This window comes from Podarcis gaigeae (genome assembly GCF_964106915.1).
Source record: "Podarcis gaigeae genome assembly, chromosome: 14".
NCBI lineage: Eukaryota > Metazoa > Chordata > Lepidosauria > Squamata > Lacertidae > Podarcis > Podarcis gaigeae.
The window spans coordinates 2,548,253-2,568,989 of NC_139690.1; the positions used below are offsets into that span (position 1 = coordinate 2,548,253).

A 20,737-nucleotide genomic window follows, 5' to 3' on the forward strand; every position below is an offset into this window, starting at 1 on the left:
TAGGGATCATGGGAGTTGTAGGCCAAAAACATCTAGAGGGCTGAGGCTGAGGAAGCCTGGTCTATCCATTAGCTCCTCTCAAGCAGGAAGTACAGTGGTACCTTAGGTTAAGTACTTAATTCGTTCTGGAGATCTGTTCTTAACCTGAAGCTGTTCTTAACCTGAGGTACCACTTCAGCTAATGGGGCCTCCCGCTGTCACTGTGCCACTGCCACACGATTTCTGTTCTCATCCTGAAACAAAGTTCTTAACCCGAGGTACTATTTCTGGGTTAGCAGAGTCTGTAACCTGAAGCGTCTGTAACCCAAGGTACCACTGTATTATTGTTATTATTGTTATATTTGTACCCTGCCCAACAGACTGCTTTGCCCCAGCCATTCTGGGCAGCTTCCAAAGCATATTGCAAGAGAGCTTCCTCTTCTACCTGAGCCTTGCTGGAGCAGCAAGGGTCTTCGTGAGCCTCTGGCATGCGTCTCTGCCCTTGGTTGTTCTTTGTGCCTGCTTGCTCTTAGCTGGCTTCTCAGACTTCCTGCTGGTTGGGTCTTGGAGTTGGACTTGTGGTTTGGTTGCGGCTGCTGCTCTGTTCTATGGCTCCTGGCTTCTGGTTCTCCACCACTTGCTTTGCATGGACCAGCCCTGACTTTGCACCTGTTCTATGCCTACTTCACCACACGTGCACACTGAATTGTAGATAACCAGTCACTATAGAACCATGCGCTTGTTTTTTCTTTAAGGGCCACAAGGGCCTGTTATTTTTGTTGCCACTGTAGAATCAGTTATACAGGTGAGGACTGACTTACACACGGTCTGAGGCAGGGATGCTCTCTGCCCCGTCACCAAAGGGCCCCCCTTGGTGATACATTTTATTATTTTAGCACCCACTGCCTTGAGACTGTGCAACCTTTCAGCACACACCAAAAAGCTTGAGGACATGTCTGCTCCAACTCTAGCGTCTGGGCTGCTGTCTTACTCTGTTGAACCTCTCTGTTCCACAGTGAGCCCTTGGGGATTTTTGTATCAAGCCTGATTTAAAAACATTTTGAGGTTGCCATGAATTATATATGGTGGTTCTCATACCTTAGGGAATTTCCTTGTTCCAGGGGAGCACAAGGCTGCCTTTCAACCAAACTTATGCCTGGCCTCTGCAGGAGAATTTTTGAAATGGGGGAGCACTCTTGCTGAAACCTCATGAAATCACATTGTCCTATAGTAATTTCTAGTTGGTGTTTGTTCCTTGTCTTATAGATATCACACCTCATAGATCTAGGGAACCATCAGGCTAACAAAAGAGAAGAGGAGCAGAACAGCCTTAAAGTTGTGGTAGCCCTTTTTGTGGGGTAGAGCAGTGACATGGATTGGGGGGAGGGAGAGAGGAGTCGCTCGCTCTATGGGGCACGCCATATTTGCCTAGCATTTCTTACTACTACCCACATTTCCTCCTTCAGTTGGAACCTGGAAGTGCAAATTGAAGTGCCAAGAGATAATGGCCACTGGCCTAAATAGCCATTCATTGATTCAGCCCCCCTCCAATATCAGAAGTGCACTAGTTTGGGTGGGAAGGGAAGCCCGTCTTTGGGATCAGCAAAAGGAAGTCCCTCCTCCCCCCTCCTTGACTCCTCACAACAACCCTGTGAGGAGGGTTAGCCTGAGAGGCAGTGACTGGTCCAAGGTCACGCAGTGAGCGGGGTTTTGAACCCTGAGCTCACAGGTCCTTGTTCAACACTCTAACCATTACACTACCACTGGCTCTCAGAAACTCCAGTGTGGTTGTCTTAAGAGAGGTCCACACAACTTGGGACCCACCAAGCGGAGTGTTGCCTACAAGCTGTTTTTTCCAGTGGCTGAAATCCCCCACCCCCATTTCTCGGCCTGCTGGAGTCCTGTTGTCAATGGCAGATGGATCACTTTTGAGTCCCTTGCACAGGCCTGGCTTAACATCTCTCAGTAATCTTCCAAGTGCCCCCGCTCCCTCTGCCTCAAGGCTAGGATAGAATAATATTGCTGCTTTGATATATCAAAACGGCTGGAATGTATTTAGGGAAGCAGACTCCAGGGGGCTTCTCTTTCCTGCCAAGAACATTAGCTCCACCTGAAACCATAGCACCCAAATTCCATTGCTGAATGCTTTTTAAAAAGGAAATAAAAACAGCAGGCTCTGTATTTTTAAGATCAGGTGATCTGTGCAATAACAAGCACACAATGTTTCTCTGAAAAGAGCTCTCTTGGGGCCTGAAAGCGCAACAGGAAGCACACCCAGTCCACAGCCTCTACTATTTCACAGATAAAAGCAGGGAGACGTTTCTCATGCCCTTGGTCTCATGTCAAGGCTTCCTGCTCAAGCACTTCTTGGTCACCAAGGGTGCAGTGCAGTTCAGTTCAGTTCAGGAGCTTGACATGGCAGCCCCCCAAACCATGCCTACCAGGAAGTCCAAAATGCAGGTGGCTGTGTTGATCCATTAGGAGAGATCTTCCCTGCCCTGGTGCCCTACAGATATTTAGGAGTCCAGCTTCCATCAGCCCCATCCATATTGGCCATTGATCAGGAACAATAGGAGTTATAACATCTGGAGGGCACCAGGTTGGATAAAGCTGATCTGTATCATAGGGTCATACAACTGTAGAGTTGAAAGGGACCACAAGGGTCATCTAGTTCAACCCCCTGCCATGCAGGAATATTTTGCCCAAGTTCTACTGACTAAGTTATCAAGGCTCTCAATTTATGTGATTTTCACCAGAGCAGCTGATGAAGGCAGAAGCTGTATCATTTTGCAACAGAAGTTAAATATTGGGGGCGGGGTGGGGTGTGTAAAAATGCACATCCTACACAGAGCAATAGATAGCATAGGATCTCTTAATTGTAATCAGCTGACAGGCATACAAGACGGAGTTAGCAAAGTGTAGTGTAGCATTCAGCATGTTGGACTCTAGCTGGGGAAATGTGAATTCAAATCCCTGCCGCTGGTCAACCTTGAGCCCCTAATCCCTTCCCACAACTACAATTCCCAGATTGGTTTGTTGTAACAAAATCTGCCCTATTTCCCTTATGGGTTATCCCAGAGCCTGTACAGAGTCCTTAAGTGGGTTCCCTATTGGTAGGAGAAAATAACAGAGGCCAACCAGAGAATATTGAGAAGCAAAGCAGCTAGTAAGCCTGATCTTTATTAAAGCTGTTGCAACAGGGTGCTCCCCTCACACGCAGGAGGACCCAGAACAAAGGTGTGCACGCCCTTATATAGACATTTTAAATTGCCCACCCTGGAGTCCAAGACCACCCCCAGAAACATCATATATACATCACAGAAGGGGTGTAGCCCAAGACCACCCCCAAGATACATCATACCTACATCACAGAAATCTGAATGCGTTGTTTATCTCCTGTCTGGCAGGTTACCTATTAATGCTCACTTGATTGGATACCCTGGGGAGCCTGGCCAGTCTTTTTAATGATAAATACTTAGTTCTTGAGCCAGGTCACAGGCTCGCCCTATTCATACACAGACATACCGTTAAGACAGGATTTGTGAATGAAAAGACAAGGGGGAGGCCTTTCCATTTTCCTTCGACCTTGCAGAGAAATATTTGAGGTCAATTTGGGAGGGACAAAATGGTTTCAGGACTCTTTCTGCGGGGTTTCAGACATGTGGTTTATATATAGTTATGAACATTTATTATATAACCATATAACCGTAAAATTCTTATAACAGGTTTAACAATCAAGGTCTCTTCATTGCAAACTCTGGGAGTTGTAGTTGCATGAGGGGCGTAGGTGTTGCCTAACAACTATCAGCGCTCTTAAGAAACTACAGCTCCCAGAATTCTCTGGGGGAAGCCAGGAGTCTTTTAAAGTGGTAGCATAGTGTTTTAAGGGTATGGGGTGAATGTGGCCCAGGTCAGGATTGCACAGAAAGTCATTGATGAAGACGTTTGCCCCGTTTCCAAAGCATTTTCCATTCCCTGTCTTTCTATGCATTTTCTGTTTAACACCAATAACAGATCGGGTTTGCAGCTGTCCAGTTTCCCCTGTTTTCTGGTGACTGGTGCCACAGCTGCTCTTCTTTCCACCTTTGACTCTCAGTGAGCCCTTGGGTGAAATATGGCCTGCCTGTCTCCTCTGTCCCCCTTTTAGATCTACAAGAGTTAGAGCAGGCATAGGCAAACTCAGTGGCCCTCCAGATGTTTTGGGACTACAACTCCCACCATGCCTGACCTGTTAGCTAGGGCTGATGGGAGTAGTAGTCCCAAAACATCTGGAGGGCCGAGTTTGCCTATGCCTGAGTTAGAGGCTTGGTCCTACAACTTTAATCCGTTCTGGGGCACCAGGTTGGCAAAGGCTGGATTAGAGGCATATCTGGAATATCCCTGATGAAGGGAGGAAGTTCACAGCCCCAGGCAGCTGCCTCCTTCCCTCTGACATTGACAGACAACAGGACAAAACCGTGGCGACAGAGATGCTTTGCCCATGTAGGCCCTTCTCCATGTTACATAAGGTGTAGCCACCTAAACATTTGTATGCATCGAGAAGCTGATGTTACTGGTTAGACAACTCGTAATCTCCCCTTACCTTCTGTCTGCATATGACAGCACATTATAAGCGGCATGTCAATAGAAAACAGATCCGTCCTTGTCATGGCCAGGAGAAAAATAGCCAGCGCTATGGCAGTTTGCTCCCAGCAAGTTTCTCACTTCTCAACCGGACTTTGAACTGGTGCAGCTGCAGGGCTGCTCAGCTGAATCAATGTTTTCCCCAAGTCTTCTGAATGGTGAAATATGTTCATATGAGGACGTATGTGTGTGTGTGTGTATAAACACGCACACACAAACACCACTGGGGGGGAATAAATTGTGCTCTGAACAATTAGACTATTGTGTTGTTATGTTATATTATGTTATGTTATGTTTTATGTTATGTTTTATGTTATGTTATGTTATGTTATGTTTTATGCTAAGTTATGCTATGTTATGTTATTATAATTCCTGTCTGTTTCCCCAGGTCAGGAAGGGTGGAGCTTGGAGTTGTAAGGGAGGTGTAGCAATTGGACCAGTTACACATCTGGAATAAGAGCATCAATCAGCATCCCGTTCCCCAGTGCTTTTTTTCTACATCGAAAGGTGTTGGGATGCACCTCCCTCAGCAGACCCACCCCAGAGCCCAAACATGATATATCGTGAGCTGGAGGTGCAGCAGGGCTTTACTGGGGCAGGACAGGTCTCTCCCCCCATTTCCAGCGCCTAGCTGAGAGGTCCTGGAACGCAGTTCCGGTGAGTTCCAGCTGGAAAAAAAGCCCAGCCATTCCCTACAGCAGCCAGCCACAGATACCTCTGAGAAGCCCATAGGCAATAGATCTCTTTCCCTCTTGTTTGCCCCCTAGTGACTAGTAACATATAGAAATCAGGGCCAGCTCAATATAGTTTGCTGCCAGAGACGCAGGACCAGATGGCATCTTCCTTTATTCCATTTGCCAAAGTTGGCAGTTCAATCTTATTTCAACACTGGTAGCAGGAGAATGCCTTTCACTTGAAACAGCCATCCAGCTCAGGGGAGCACAGGGTAGGCTGCATCGCACACAAAGCAGAGTCCACTAACTACTGCTCAGCAGCTGCTTCACTCAGCCGAATGGTAGGGCCGGCACTGACCATCCTGACTTGTAGCCACTGATAGCTTCATCCTGCTTGCATTTCTCAAACGCCTGTTTAAAACCTTCTGGTGTAGATGTTGTGGGCTGCACAACATCTCCACCAGTCAGCCTTTTGCGCGTTCCTTCTTTTCCAGTGCTTGTGTATTGTGCAGCCGTGTACATGTTGTCTGAGATTTTTGTGCTGAAAGTGTGCCTGTGTGTGCATGACACTCAGCTCTTCCTTTCTTTTTTTGTCTGCAGCCATCAAAAAAATTGCCTTCTCGGATTGCTTGATCTTGTGGGTGGCAGCACTTTTACTCTCTTTTGGCTCAGAGCTGTAAACAACCTTCAGTAATATGGATAGTCAGAAAATATGTCAAATTTGTGCAGCTGCCTTGAAGGAGAAATTACTCACTAAAATCATCCATACCCACTCGTATACAGAAAGGGTAGAGGGAAGCGTTCTCCGTGCAATTGTGGAGGGGCTCCTGTGTCTCTTTTCTTGTACATCATCCCAGGACCTGAAAGTGCACTTTCTCCAGTATTGCCTTGCCTGTCCAGTAAGATCTGCTGGGAAGCCTCTGCCATGAGTACTGGGGGGGGGGGGGAGAGAATGGAAGAGATGGTTGGACTTCGAGAAGAAGTGGGAGGACTTTGGAGAGTTAGATCTGGAGGACCCCAGGGAGGTTCCAGTTAAGTGGTGTGTGTGGATTCCAAACTCCAAGAGACGCCTGACCCTAGGCACCCCCCCTTGTGCCTCCCCTTGCCTCCCTTCCAGACACTCACTCCTAGCTTCTCCAGTTCAGGAGCAACATCCACTGCCTTCTCCTATTGCACAGCAGTCTCCCCCTTCAAGGAAGGCAGCTGGGAGTAAATCAGATGCCCAACTTGCCTCCATCACCTAGGGCAAGGAGATGCCGTGCTGGCATGCACCAATCTCACCTAGCCATCTCACTAGAAGGAGCGCCCATTGGCTTGCTAGCCTGGGGGTGCAGGGGGCTTTGGGGTTCAGCATCTTGGCTCTTGCTTAACTATGCCTTTGATCTCTTGTGATACCACTGACTTTGCAACCTGTGACTGCCTTGTGTACAAAAGCTAAACTGGAGTCATGAGCTCCAGTTCTGGCCATACGGGGAGAACCAGGACAGCCTTGTTTCGACTTTGGCTTCTGCTGGGCAGGCAGTGACGTGAGACAGGACATTCACAGTGGTGCTCCCTGGGGCCGGACAAAGATTTGCTAGATTTCTTACCCGTCCTTCACCAAGAGGTCTCAGGGCAGGTTGCAACAATTTACAAGTAATATTTTAAAAAAACAATATTAAAATCAGTTAAAAGAAATTGCAGCCCCAAGGCTTATGAAACCCCCTCCTGAATGACATTGGTTGTCCTCCATCCTGGCCTCATTTAGGTTCCAAGTAAAAACCTGTTTTCTTTGCATAGGCCTGTGGAAAGTAATCAGGCTTCCTGCTGCTGCTGCTGCTGCTTTGTATATGGAGTTACAATGTTAATGGGTTTTTTTTAATGTTGTTGTTCCGTGTTAGCCTCTGTGTGCTCCCATTGGGAGGAAGGGCAGGATATGAGTACAGGGAAATAATGCTTGGTGCAAGAAATATCAGAGCACAGCATAGGCTGCCACAAATGTCAGTGTACTGACTATTTGGCTATTTTTATTTTATTTAAAGATTCTAGTCCTTAGCAATGTGACAAAAGCATCTTAGTTTGTGATGTTTTGGCTGGAGTCTAAGCTGCCAGGCATTTTTATGTAATTCTCCAAGGCCTTTGAAAGCTTTTTTTTTACCAGCACTGACTGTGGCTGATGGAAGTCATAGTCCAAAACATCTGGAGGTCACAAGGTTACAGAAGGCCATTTAAAACATTTTGATTAGTTGGTTATACTTGCTTCTTCTACCTGGAGGGAGTTCAGTGGGACTCACCTCTGAGTAGACATAGAATTGTAGAGTTGTAGAGTTGGAAGGGTTCCAAGGGTCATCTAGTCTAACCCCTTCCATGCATAGGATGGCACTTATGTCATTGATTATATTGTTTTAATCCTGGCAATCTTGCATTGTTCTGATATTGTAAATCTCCCAGGGAAACATGATGAAAGGTGTCATATAAATGAAAAACAACATAATAAAATAGAACTAAATAATGTTATGCCAAATCTTGGAAAACTGCAGATGAGAAGGTGGAGTTTGAATGTCCAAAATAGATTCTCACCCTTCTTCCATTTGCTATAGTTTTTCTGGATCCGTATCCCAAAACCCACCCGTCTCTTACTTCCACGTTCCCAGGGCTGCCATGGGTGTCATTTTTGGCAGGTAGGAAAGACTTCATGATCCAGCATCTGCTGTGAAAGGAAGAGTGGGAGGATGGAAAAACTGATGTTTTCCCCCAACATGGCTAATGAAGTTGAGTGGGAGGGCTTAACCTGGTTGGGGTCAGGATCTGAGGCTCATGGATTCCATGAAGGACTGCCTACACCCCCAACCCAATAACGCAAGTATGGGTAGGAACTGCAAAATCCTTTGCAGGTGAAGAGGCTGTAGTTCAGCGCTAGAGCATCTCCTTTGCCTGCAAAAGGTCCCAGGTCCATTCCCCCTCAGCATCTCCAGGGAGGGCAGGGATACCGGTAGGTTCCTGTCCGAACCTCTGGACAGCTGCTGCCAGCCAGTGTAATACTGAGAGAGGTGCATTGATGGCCCGACTCATAATAAATTGGCTGTGTGTGCCGTGTACACATGTCGCTGGTGCTGGCAGAGTCAGCTCAGGATCTGTTGTACAAAGAAGTTCCGAAAAGTGAGAAATGGGAAAGACTTAATCATAAAGTTAAAAATCTGTTATGCAATGAGCCTGTGTGTGTGTTCTGGGTTTCCTTGCTCAGATCTATAAATAGCTATCACAAGATGAGAAAAAAGGCTCCCTGCACTGATGCAGATTTACAGCACTGATCAGACTCAGTCTGGGTTGCCTTCTTCTGTTTTCTCTGCAACTTTATCTGATCTGCCACTACCTTGATGTTAGCTTTTGTTTGGGTCAGTTTTGGCTAAAGCACTCTAAACATGTTTGCTTCTCCTTTGAAGTTTTTTTTGGGGGGAGGGGAGGGGCTTTTGGCAATCAAGAAGAGAAAAGATATGCCTTGAAAAGTAGATAAGAAACCTGCTGGGTGAGCTCCCTTGATGAAGCCAAAACACAGTTGCAAGGAGTCAGTCCTTTATGTCCAGAGAAGTGTGGCAAAACATGATCTGTTGGATCAAAGCAGACCTCCTTGCAAGACTGTAGCTCCTCTGCAAGCAAGCAAGCAAAGGCAAATTTTGCAACATATTAGCTGCATGTGCAGTTTCACTAAGATATGCTGTATAAGCTGAGCAAAAGAAGATTTTTTTTGAAGAAATTGTGTTTCATGCTGCTTGTTTTTTCTTCATATATAATAATATTACATGCATTAAGGGTGGTCTAGTGGCTAGAGTGTTAGTCTAAGATCAGTGAGAATTAAAAAAATTAATTTGCAAATGCAATAAAGAAAACAACAGACTAAAATACATCATAAAAATGGTCATAAAGGCAAGGAGAATAAAAATACAAGTAAAAATATTAGAGCTAGGGGAAAATAGGGGAAAATATATTCCATGGTGGAATAAAAAGTTCATGTTTATATAACAAATATCAAGGTGCATCCTTCTATCCTTGAGAGATCATTAAACAAGGAGTGACCAGCAGATAGAGAATTAATTGTTGACAAAAAAGATCAGCACCATCAAAAATGGATAAAAGACACAACATGGTCCAAGCTGCTAGTCATTAATTTCTGTTACTACCTGCTTCCAGAACTTGTATGCAGAGTTACACCCCCAACACGTTCCTTACAATCCCACCTGCATAAGTGGGAGAACAATAACTCACAACATGAGCTAGTTGGAGTGGGGCTAGAGTCTTAGTTTAAAAAAAGAAAGGAAAGCTGAGAGTCTGGGGCCACTGTGGGTGCCATGGTGCCCATGGGCACCAGGTTGGTAACCCCACCCCCTGGGTTAGCCTAATCTACTGCAGAGGCTTGAAATTGCCATAGGAACAAAGAGCACATAAGTGGTCAGCTGTTCACAGCACACGCCTATACGTACAATCCTGTCTACTAAGCCCTGCTTCTGTTGAGTGCAGTAGGATTGCAGCCTTTACATTTGTAGATCAAGGACTTCCAAACTGTGCTCCCTGAACTCCATTCAGGTGGTCCGCAGGGTGTTTGTGGATTTGTGGTTGAAGACAGGAGACAGCACATCTTTTGCATGAAATATACATATTGATTTTTAATTGTACTTTTATTGCTTCTTGTATTTCTTATATATTGCATTTTATTGCATTACAATTTGAATTCTATGGAATACAATAAAATACCATAAGAAATCAAACAAGCAATAAAAATACAATTAAAAGCATCTAGCACAGCTCATTACAATTGCTACTGCAAGCAGAAAAATAATTAAGTGGTCCACAAGACTCTCAGCAGTTTCAAATGGTCTAGGGGAGGGGGAGTTTGGGAACGATTGATCTATATCAGGGGTAGGCAACCTAAGGCCCATTTGCCTTCTCAATCCGGCCCACGGACGGTCTGGGAATCAGCATGTTTTTACATGAGTAAAATGTGTGCTTTTATTTAAAATGCATCTCCGGGTTATTTGTGGGGCACAGGAATTCATTCTCCCCCCCCAAAAAAAGATATAGTCCGGCCCCCCACATGGTCTGAGGGACAGTGGACTGGCCCCCTGCTGAAAAAGTTTGCTGACCCCTGATCTATATGATGATGCATGAAGCTAAGACTTGATGCCCTCATCTCATAATGCAAATGCCCTATGCAGGTGTGGTACCTGATATCGTAACTCTGGTGGAGCAGAACATTTTTGGCAAAAGAGGCAAGCCTAATTTAATCAGACCACATTCTATTAGCCCTGGAAACACAAACAATACCCAATCATGCAGTAGTCTGCATCTGAGTAGAATAGCAGTCCTACTCCAGTCAATGAAAGCTATTGGAGTTTTGCCAATGATTTCAGTAAGGTGAGGTTACAGATGTCCCCTTCTCCCAGGGACAGTCCCCGGATTTACAAATCAGTCCCCTGACAAAATCCTATCATGAAAAGTGTCCCCGAATTCATTGGGGGGGGGGGGGGAACCTGGTAACCTTACAGTAAGGTGCACTCTGAAGGCCTGCAGTCTGAGGGTTGTTGTTGTGGGAAATCCCCCATAGTTAAGACAGAGCAGGTGACACTCCTAAGTAGGCTTCAGACTGAGAACATACTGAATAGGTTGAATGACAGCACTGTTTCTAAGGCAGATGAGGAGGCTTCATATCTGCACAGAATGAAAATGCCCAACTAAGAGTCTTGTGCAAACAGAATGCTTGCTGCATTAGCCTAATAACATTTACGGCCTGATGCAAACTGTTTTGGATCCCCTCCGCAGTGAAAGGTGTCGTTTGCCCTCCATTTCTTATTCTACACTCAACATTTTCATTGAGGAAATAGCCACCAATGACTGGGGAAACGGAACTGTGCAGTGTGGAGTGCTGCTATTCAGGATTCCTTCCCGCTCCCCTTGGCTTTTCATTCTCCTCTTTTCAACTTTTCTTGGCCACTGGGAACAAGGTGTTCTCGCCCCCCCACACCTTAGGTCCCCCCCCCTAAATATATGGCAATACCTCTCTTTGGTGTGAGAGGGGTGATGTTCTGACTACAGAACAACGGCGCTCACAGCCTGAATATTGGAAATGGAGGGAATTAAGTTTTGGTTACATTGCTTAGGTTCAAGCTATCTGAAAGACCGTATTCTCTCTTATGAACCTGCCTGGATTTTTAGGTTTTCAGGGGAGGCCCTTCTCTCGGTACCACCACCCCCACAGGCACACTTGGGGGGGGGGGCTGAGAGGGTGGCTGCTCTGTGGCTGCTCCCAGACATTGGCACATCCTTCCTAGAGAGAGGCTAGGCTGCCTCCCTCCTCGTTATCCTTTTGGGAACTGACTGCTTTTAATGAAAGGGCTGGTGCCGTGCTGTTTTAGCGTAATTATTTGTAAGTTTTAAACACTGTATATATAGATTTAATTCTATCTGTGTTTAATTGTTTTATTAATTATTGTTTTTTCTATGTTTTAGCGATTCTTGTTTTTACAGTGGTACCTCGGGTTATATACACTTCAGGTTACAGACTCCGCTAACCCAGAAATAGTACCTCGGGTTAAGAACTTTGCTTCAGGATGAGAACAGAAATCTTGCAGCGGCAGCAGAAGGCCCCATTAGCTAAAGTGGTGCTTCAGGTTAAGAACAGTTTCAGGTTAAGAACGGACCTCCGGAACAAATTAAGTTCTTAGCCCGAGGTCCCACTGTAATCTATGAGCTGCCTTGAGACCTGTCAAGGAAAAAGGCAGGATATAAATAAATTTATCATAATCAGAAAAATAATCATAATCACAATAATTGTGAGTTCACTGGGAAATGTACACATACACCCGTGATAGGATGCTGTTAGGAGTTTGGAGAGGTGGGGTCAGTCTGGATGATACCCGAGGTCCCTTCCAAGGCCACTTCTCTAGTAGAAGAGGCTGCTAGACAAGCCTTGGTTGAGAAAATGGCTTTGGCTGACCAGTTAAGTACTGTGAATTAACATATTCAAAGAGGTTGTTCTGCTGCCATGGAGACCAATGGGGGGGGGCATTTGCCCACTTCACCTGCTGGATGCTGTGTGGTCCTAGGATGGAGACCAACCAGCCAAGGAAGGGCTGGGTAAGAGAGAGTGGTGTCTGAGAGCTGAGCCAATGCTAGAAGCTGCAGATAGAGAGGGGTGCTCTACTTGGGGCTCCCCTGGAAACCTAATGGAGAAGCAAGATCTGTTGGGGCTGTGAGCCCCTCTATCCTATGCTCACTGTCTGTGACACCCATTGTTGATGATCTATATTGCCAGCCAACATGCAAAAAATGCAGATTAATCACTGTGGTCACAGTTTTACACACTTTCTGGTACATGTGAATATTCATTGGTGTTTATGCAGTTTCACCCATCAACTCACCCCAACAGATAGATAATAATATTGAGGTGTAGGTTACTAGATGCATTGACATGCTGCCATTTTCCTGTTTGGTGGGAATAAATATTATTCTGTTGAAGACTCCTGGCCGTGTCTTTCCTAATGAATGCATTCGGGAGAGGGGCAAAGGATTTGCAGTAACATTGGGACTCTCAAATCCACAAGGCTAAAGACAATATTTGCCTTTCTCCTTCCATGTTCTCCTCCCTGCTCAGGGGCAGATCACTGTTGCTAAAGCATAATAGTTCAGTGAGTTGAAATCTCGGCACTGTGCAGATTCCACAGTTTGTTTTCATTATGCAACTCAGTATGAATGCTAAGTATTAGACAGGGAGGGCTGTCTAGACCAGCCTTCTCCAAGCTTGTGCCCTCCAGATGTTTTAGACTATATCTCACCTAAGGCTGTGCCAGCTGTGGCTGATGGGACTTGTGATCCAAAACATTTGGAGGGTACTAAGTAGGGAGAAATGAATAGCTAGAGGCTAGAGCGGAAGTGAACAACTTGCGGCCCTCCAGATGTTTCTGGACTACAACTCCCATCAGCCCCAGCCAGCATAGCCAGTGATCCAGGATGATGGGAGGTGTAGTCCAACAACATCTGGAAGGCCACAGGTTGTGCCCCCCTGAGCTAGAGGAATAGAAGAGGCTAGTAAAAGAGATGTTTCAGAGAGCTGGGCCTCCATAAATATTTTATTCTTTAATTTACCTCACACTGTTCCATCGACTGGCCAATCAGCTATCCTCTCATCAGTGTTGTGTCCATCATGAGTTGCCAGGTTGCACCTGTGGGTGCACATGCGCCTGCAGAGGCTTTTCCATGCGCTGCCCACTCTCATCCCCAGCTGACGTTGGAAGAAGCGTTCTGTGGTAACCAAGAGACTAGGCTGTGGTGTGTGCTTGGACGAGGTGTGAATGTGTCCTGCTTGTTCCATGGAGGTATAAGAAGAGGGCCATGTTAATTTGTGGAAGGAGGGGCTTCCTGTTATGGTTTTCAGTATGTGGTAAATACTCAATTGAATGTATGAAAATGGTATAATATAAAAATCTTGCATGGCCAGAGGGCAAAAAAGCCGAGGGACTTCCATGGTGGACTGGTGGCTATTTATCCAGCACACAAGGTCTCTACAGGACAAACTGTACCAGTCGCATTCCTCAATCTATAGCAGTGTCAACCTCTTCCTTTATATATTGACATCAGCAACATTTGGACTTCCTCCACTTTTGTGATTTTATGAACTATACCATTATTATAAGTTAATTAAGTTAAGTTGTATTATTAAGTTGTTGTTGTTGTTGTTTAGATCTGGCTGTGGTGAGGACTGCAGGGCCTGCTCCCTACTTGCCCAGGGGGTGAGGCCCAGGCCCTCACACTCCCAGCTACAAAAGGACTCCTGCTGCAGTGCCTAGAGAGTGGGGCTGGACTCATTTGGAACAAACTCTTGGGGAAGTGTGGGGTTGTTCTGCTATTGCTTCCCTGTTCCAAGTGTCTAATGTGTTTTAAAATGTCCTTAAATGTGGGGAGGAGGCAGACCTTAGCGATGTGGCCCCTTCTGGAACACTTCCTACAGATGGCATCTCTGAATCGACACTTGGCATGGGAATGGTTGCCTCCACAGCCGGCACATTCCGGTTGGCCCTTGGACTTCTTTTGGAACTTTCTGCGCTCCTGCTTTGTCTGGTGCACATCATCGTCTTCACTGGAGGATGCCTCGTCACTGCTGGCCTCTTCGTGATGCACTGGAACTGGCTTCCTAGCAAGACGCGGGCTGCTGGCCTTGCAGCTTCCGAGGCCACAGCCTCCTCAGTGGCTTTCTGCAGCGTGAGGTCTGGCTTGGCGAGGAGGTGCCATTGCAGACTGATATCCCGGACCCCGCAGGCAATTCGATCCATCAGGGCATCGTCTAAGTCTTGGAACTCGCAGTGCATTGCAGCCAGTCAGAGAGCGGCGGTGTAGTTGTTAATTGACTCCCCCTCTGCCTGGTTCCGGTGGTAGAACGTATGGCGGGCAGGAATCTTGGACGGCTTTGGCGCGTAGTGGTTACGGAGCTTCTCTTGAATCATGTCCCACGGTGTTGCCTGGACTGCTACAGGCGCAACCAATGCTCAGGCCGTCTCAAACACCTCAGGCCCACAGAGGCTGAGGAATAGGCCCCGCTTCCGATCCTTTGATACTGCTGTCAGCTCGTTGGCTTGGAGGTAGCAGTCAAACCGAGCGAGGTAGGAGTCCCATGATTCAGAGGCTGGCACAAACCGCGGTAGAGGCACAAGTGAAGCCATGATTCCGATGCCGGCGTGAAGGGCGATGGATGGAACACAGTGCTCTTAGCCAGAACAGTCAGCTCCGAATTGGTTCTGTTCAGTGATTTGCTCGGTGTTTCAGCTCAGTGATTCAGCTCGGCTCAGAGGGTGGCTGCATCTGGCTGTGCTCTGTTGTCCATCAATCCCACCTTCGTCGCCAGTGTTAAGTTGTGGGTGAACATATCAGACGACACAGCGATTCTTCAAACAGCTCTTGTTTATTCACAGAACAGAACAGAACTGAACTGAAGGGTTCAGCCAGCCTGCTTATATAGAGCTCCAGTAGAACGTAACTATAACAAATTTCTGTAACTATCCAATCACTGAACATCACTTTCGATGCCTTATTTGCATAGGTGGACCTGAGTGAAAACTATCTACAGTATTCCCCTGCTAGCCCAGGGTGAGAACTTCAGTACATAACACTTAAGAAGTCAGTGGCATTTTAAGTTTTTTCTCCCCCCTTTTTTTTGCTTTGTTGGGGGTGGGGGGTGGGATGGATATCTTGTTGGGGATTAATTTTAGTATAACTGTTTTTTGTTGTTGTTGTTTTATTGGTTGTTGTATAGTTTGCGTTTTGTTTTTAAGGGGCGGAATCAGGGCTGCCTGGGAGTGGGCTCCAGCCAACAGAATTGCTGGGGCAAGTTCCACAGGGGGGGATGCACTGGGACATCCGATCTCAGTGATCACGGGCAGGAGGAGGAATTATGCTAAGACCAGATCATGTCATTACCGAGGAGGCAGGTTTAGTCGTTGTTTGAAGACTATCCCTGCCTGCGGGTCTAGTCTTGACCGGATGGATACTGGAATCAACAAGGGAAACCCACATGACCTGAAACTGTTGCTGTGCAATGCCAGGTCAATGATGAATTAAACCACTGCTGAAATATACTCAGAGTCGCAAAGTGATTTCATGCTCTTTATTCAGCTCATAGTGGTGAGGAGGAATGAATGAAAGTCCCCTCAAAGTATCTGCTTTATATACATTATTTACACAATGGGCTGCACATGATTGGCTAATTCTGGAATTCTACTGTAAGCCAATCAGGTTGTGGATTCACTTCTATCTGGAGCATGATTGGGTGGTTCCTGCCAATCAATTATATTGCTGCATTGTTCTAGGACCAATCAGACTGCTGCATTCTGAATCCTATTGTTCTAGGACCAATCAGACTGCTGCCTTTTGGATCCTATTGTTCTAGGACCAATCAGACTGTTGCAGTTTGGATCCTATTCAATTCAGTACATAACAACTGCCATCCATGACTTGATCGTGGATGGAGGACTTGACCTGGCATGTGTAACAGAGACTTGGTTGGATAAGCAGATGGGCCTGTCTTAGCTGCTGCTTATCCACCAGGTTTCTCTTACACACAGCAGCCCAGGCCTTGTGGGTGGGGAGGGGGGGTTGCAGTGATTTTTAGGAAGTCACTAGCTTGCATCAGGCGTCCTACTGGGAAGACCCAGTTCTCTGAAGTTCCATGTTCTGAAAGCTGGGCAATAGGAGCAGTACAGGATTCCTTTTGGTGTACCGACCTCCCCGCTGCACCAAGGATTCCCTGCCTGAGCTGCTTCAGGTCGTGGCGGATGTTCTCCTGGAGACAGCTAGTTTGGTTGTCCTAGGGGATTTTAACATCCATGCCGACACGACCTTACAAGGGGCCGCTTGGGACTTCATGGAAAGCATAGCCTCCATGGGGCTGTCCCTGAATAAGTTTGGCCCAACTCATAGTCACGGACATGCCTTAGACCTGGTGTTCACCTCTAGTGACTTGGGTGATCTGACACTACGTATTCTGAATCCAGGGCAGCTGTCTACTAGCTCCATCTGGTACGCAGGCTGAGACCCTACCTGCCAGCGGACTGTTTGCCAGAGTGGTGCATGCTCTGGTTATCTCCCGCTTGGACTACTGCAATGCACTCTACCTTTGAAGGTGATCTGGAAACTACAACTAATCCAGAATGCGGCAACTAGACTGGTGACTGGGAGCGGCCACCAAGACCATTATATATTATATGACCATATAACACCGGTTCTGAAAGACCTACATTGGCTCCCAGTACGTTTCTGAGCACAATTCAAAGTGACCTTTAAAGCCCTAAATGGCCTCGGCCCAGTATACCTGAAGGAGCGTCTCCGCCCCCATTGTTCTGCCTGGACACTGAGGTCCAGCACCAAGGGCCTTCTGGCAGTTCCCTCACTGCGAGATGCAAAGCTACAAGGAACCAGGCAGAGGGCCTTCTCGGTAGTGGCACCTGCCCTGTGGAATGCCTCCCATCAGATGTAAAAGAGATAAACTACCAGACTTTTAGAAAACATCTGAAGGCAGCCCTCTTTAGGGAAGTTTTTAATGTGTGACATTTTAATGTATTTTTAATCTTTGTTGGAGGGACGCAGGTGGTGCTGTAGGTTAAACCACTGAGCCTAGGACTTGCTGATCAGAAGGTCGGCGGTTCGAATCCCCGCGACAGGATGAGCTCCCATTGCTTGGTCCCAGCTCCTGCCAACCTAGCAGTTCGAAAGCATGTCAAAGTGCAAGTAGATAAATAGGTACCGCTCCAGCGGGAAGGTAAACAGCGTTTCCGTGTGTTGTTCTGGTTCGCCAGAAGCGGCTTAGTCATGCTGGCCACATGACTTGGAACTGTCTGCGGACAAACGCCAGCTCCCTTGGCCAATAAAGCGAGATGAACGCCGCAACCCCAGAGTCGGTCACGACTGGACCTAATGGTCAGGGGTCCCTTTACCTTTAATCTTTGTTGGAAGCTGCCCAGAGTGGTCAGGAAAACCCAGCCAGATGTGTGGGGTACAATTAATTAATTAATTAATTAATTAATTAATTAATAATTATTATTCAGATTGGATAAAAGGGAGGAGGTTTACTGTTCATTTTCCCTTGTTCCTTATGTAACTCAATGTACATTATTTTTGCAAGTATAAAATGAATATATACACATATTCCATTGGGTTCTGTCAGATTAGACGAGTGTGCTTCAATTTTAGGACCAGCAGGTCATAGCTGGTGAGCGTTAGACTGTTGGGGCTGCTGGTCTCTCTGACTTCATGATATGCTATGCCCCCTCCATGGCAGCCATTTTGCGACTGGTGCCTCCAGCACTCTCTCAAAATTCAAAGTGTGCCAACCGGTCCCAAAAGGCTGGCAACCCCTGCTTTGCACTCTTGCGTGGCTCCTCCTCAATACAGCAAGACCACCACATGAGAATGTCCGGATGGATTAGTGGGGGGAGGAAGTGAGTGGCCGCCTGGCTTTTCCCCTCAGGAGCCCCAAAGGGAACCCAAGTCTGAAACCTGAAGGAGCTCCAAGGGTGTGCTTGCAGCTTTCCTAAGATTCAGAAGAAGCTCTCACGGAAAAAAAAACAAGAGAGAAAGACTTCTGCATATCAGAAAACATCTCACTGTCTCTTCTAGCACTTGCTCCTCATAAACAATTTCACACATGAAGTAACAGTTTAGCTGACTCTTGAAGGAAAAAAACATGCCAACTGACAACACTGGTTCTTCTCAGTGTGCAAAGTACCAAAGCAGGGAGATGTTTAACAAGTGGAGCATCTTGTGGATAAGTGATAACCTCTGTGGGAGGGCAATGGGGGGCAATGCAGAAGCTTTCTTTCCTATTTTGGCATAGTATCATAGAACTTTAGAGTTGGAAGGGACGCTGAGGGTCATCTAATCCAACCCCCTAAATGCAGGCCTGAACCCACAAGCCTAATATTAAGAGTCTAGGAGTCACAGGTGAGAGTGCAGGGGGTACCAAAGGTGGACAAACTATCCCAGAACGAACACGATATGTCCCCCACCAGAGGCACTATCCCTCCCCTAATACCTGATACACCCCACAAAAAGAATAAAACCATAAAATAATAAAGACAGTCAAAGACAGCTATTTAAAACACTCACAAAGTGATTAAGATCAACCATGAGCTAAAAGCAGATAAAACACATGTAAACATTCTACATATCTGGGCTTGCCTAAACAACGATGTTTTTAGCAGGTGCCCCGAAGGTGCTTGCCTGATGTCAATAGGCATGGAGTTGCAAAGTATAGGAGCAGTCACTGAAAGGCCAATTTCCTTCATATGTGAAGCATGTATTATGTGGCACCTGCAAAGCATTGAGTGGGCATAAGTGGGGTAAGACAATGGTTGGGCTCCCGTTTGCGCTGGGGAGGCCCCTAGCATTTCTGCAGAGCCACGGGGCGAGAAAAGCTCCTTTGCCACCCGCACGCCACCAATAAGACAGCCTTGGTTGGTGCTGCTGCTGTGACTCTAGAGTAATCCCACCGATACCAGCTGGGGAAGCCCACACTGGTCGGCAAACGCCAGGCTGGCAAGCCAGAGGGGCTCCTGGATGAGGAACAATGAGAGGGGCAGCAAACCCAGTGGTGGCCCCGGGCGGCCAAAGCCCCAGCTGCACCACTGTTTTCACCTAACCCTAGATGTTATATTTAAAGAAATGTAGAGCCTTCGTGTTCTCTTATGCCCTCTCTGAAAATGGATAAGAAGAGGCTAGAATGACCATCAGGTGTTAGTGGCCTGGTTTCCAATTCTCTGCTTAATAATTCAAATGAAAGCAATATCACTAGATACTCAGCATCATGTTTTGTAGACGCAAGTTTCTATAGGGATCTACGTATTGCCACTTACTCTGGCATCAGTGTGTTCTCACCCCATTCTTTGAATCTTTGTACACGTTACCCACAATCCCCAGGTATCTTGTAGTTTCTTCTGAAACACTGTGTTTTGATGTGGTTTCCCCAGGTCTGCTTCACTCCAACTTATTTTACATTGTGTGGTGAATCCCATGTGCCTAAAATCATAGAACTATAGAGCTGGAAGGGACCGTGGAGGTCCTCTAGTCCAACCCCCTGCAATGCAATGTGGGGCTTGAAGCCATAACCTTGAGATTAAGAGTCCCCTGCTCCACCAACTAGGCTATCTCATAGGCTTTAGAGTGGAAACATTTGCTGGGGGGGGGTTGATGTGGGACAGGGCATGTATTGTGGAGGAGCACCCCACTTTCCACCCACCCTGCCACTTGCCATGTTCCCTAATCCTGTTGGCTGAGAACTAAGGTTGCCATTTTAACCGTGTCTCTTCAGAAGTAGGTGCCACTGGATTCAGAGGAGACCGACTCCCTAGTAAGCGGGCCAGGACTGAGTCTCTGCAAGCAGGAGATCGGTTTCCTCTCATTTACTTGGGTTTTTCTAAGTGGCAACACCATACCCTCTAACATTCCTCAGATGAAATGTTTCTCCCTCTCCCCCAACTGATCTTCCTCAACCCACCCCCCAAGCGTTTCCTATCAGAAGAAGGGCGAGTGCCACCAGCCCCACACCAATGGGACACAGACACCCTCCACCATCCTAGGAAATGTAGGATTTCCTAGGATGGAAACCCAATTTTCTTTATTTTATTTCATTCTCTCCTTTGGTAGATTTATCAAAACAAACAAACAAACAAACAGAAAACACCAATAAATAAATAAATTTTAGAAAGGGGCAAGATTAGACGTGGATGCACAAAATTCAAGACTCCTTGAGCTCTTCTCCGCTCCCCACTTCTTCCCACACAGGGCAGCCCTGCCCTCTGCCTGCCCCTCAGAGCTGGCGCAGCACACGAGGCTGGCCTTCTGCAATGGCAGCCCCTCCTCTTCCTCACCTGCTCTCCAGCAGCCACTCCGAGTGCCCATGGAAGCGGCAAGGGGATGCTCCCTCACAGCTGCTGCAGCTGCCACTG

The 20,737-nt window shown here is 46.8% G+C and overlaps 1 protein-coding gene across 9 annotated transcripts in view; it reads left to right on the forward strand.

Annotated features, from left to right (window-relative positions):
• TJP1 (tight junction protein 1) overlaps window positions 1-20,737 on the forward strand; it is a 340,092-nt gene that overhangs the window by 172,561 nt on the left and 146,794 nt on the right. The gene's annotated exons all lie outside the window — the stretch shown is intronic.